The following is a 1,914-nucleotide window of genomic DNA, read 5'->3' on the forward strand; positions in this document are numbered from 1 at the left end:
TGTGTGTGTGTGTGTGTGTGTGTGTGTGTGTGTGTGTGTGTTTTCCCCCTTTCATGTGGTACACATGGAGCTTAAGAAGGACGGAAAAGATGAAAGGATGAGTTATGAATGGATGAGTGTGTGTGTGTAGGAGGGTCCATATGAAATAGTATTTATACTCATATAGCACAAGTGCACGGGTGGCGTTGGTGGTGTAGGTAGGTGAAGGAGTGAATAATTGAGCTCAGGCGAGCTGGAGGGAACAAAAATATGAATGTGGTGTAAGTGAATGGAGGAGAATAATTGGGCTGTGCGTTGCGCGTGTACGCGTTTGACTGTATAAATACTCGCTGTTGGTTTTATGATAATATGGACAACATCTCTATTGTTTGTGGCTCCTTTTCGGGGTCAGGAGTAACAAGAACAGCGTTCGCGTTTCGGCTTGTTTGATTGGAGTGGAGGGCTGACTCCGGGGCCGTTGTTTTTGTCACCGGTTGCTCGCAGTGACGCGTCATTGTTTTTGGCCGCTTGTGCCCCGTTTAGGAAGCGGTGCTGAAAAACAGCAGCCAAACACGGAGTTGTAGTCCAGTTAGGCCACTCCCTGCGTTCACCGGCAGAGGGATGTCCTTCACACCGGCTGGACCTCCCGAGCCCCGCTCAGCGCGCAGCATCGAAGTAATTATCGGGGTAATGATATGTAACTTGACGAACGTGGCACTTTTATTACGACCGTCGCGGAGGCGTTTCTGTTTCACAGGCGACTCATAATTAACAATTATCCGCTGATTGTCTGAATCCCTGCCACAATTATAGCCTGCTGTGGCCCCTTCCCCCCACCCCTCCCCTCAAGCATTAGAGTCTCAGTGGTGTGGGACAAGTGATTAAGTCGATTAATCAATTAGTTGCTCGAAAGGAAATAATTTTTGATTGATTAGTATTTTATGCAAACATGGGTTGGTTCCCCGGTATCTGCTTCTTTTTGTGTTTCACATTACAATAAACTAAACAAAAGAAGCTGTTGAGGTGGCTTTGGACTCTGTCGCTTAATTACTTCTCAGTTTTGTAATAGTTGCAGCCTTATGTAGGCGGCGCTGAGATGGTAGAGCGGGTTGTACACTAATCAGAAGGTTGGTGGTTTGATTCCTGGATCCTCTACATCACAGTATTATTGGCAAGATGCTTCAATGTATTTATTAGAGTGTGAGTATGTGTACATTAGGTTAAAAAAGAGAGATATGTTAGTGTTTAGAGTGTTCAAATAGAGTAAAGAGAAAAAAAAACAGTCCATACATGCTGCCTGTGACCTTAAAAAATCCTGATGCCACTTTGGTGTTGACTGTGCATTTATGGGTCATGTGTGTCTGAGATTCGCCTTACATAATGTTTGACCCAGTGCTGGTGTAGTTGTCTAAAGTTGGAGAGAGTGGAGTCGGAGTTATGTTACATATGTATTTACAGAAGACAGCTACACCATCGCGTCACGTGTGTTAGCGTTCCCACTCTAAATTTATCTGATGCCAGTTTGTAATTTTAGCTGAAGTAAACAATCTCAAGTCTCGTCCTGTCGCTGGTCCAAAGCATTCTGGGTAACATCAGCCACCATTTTGCTTCTGAAGGCCTCATTGTGCTGCCTATCAGAGAAGTTGATCGGATGTCAGAGGGTCCAGAACTGCCCAGCAGACAATTACACTGTGTTACGTTTAAAAGAGCACTGCTTTAAATTCAGTATTTGTAAAACTGGTTTCATTATGGTCTCGTAAATACACCACACAAACAATTTCCCTCATTGTTTGAGCAGCATTGAGCATTGTTTGAGTAATTTGTCATATTTTACCTCATGTATATCTAGTGAGATTATCCTATGTGGAAGAGTTTCCAGTCAGTTACAGTAAAAGGACTGTTTTAAACTAAAATATGTGACGGGAACATCTCTCT

Source organism: Pundamilia nyererei, unplaced genomic scaffold, assembly GCF_000239375.1.
Source record: "Pundamilia nyererei isolate P.nyererei 1_Seehausen unplaced genomic scaffold, PunNye1.0 scaffold00005, whole genome shotgun sequence".
NCBI classification, from domain to species: Eukaryota; Metazoa; Chordata; class Actinopteri; order Cichliformes; family Cichlidae; genus Pundamilia; species Pundamilia nyererei.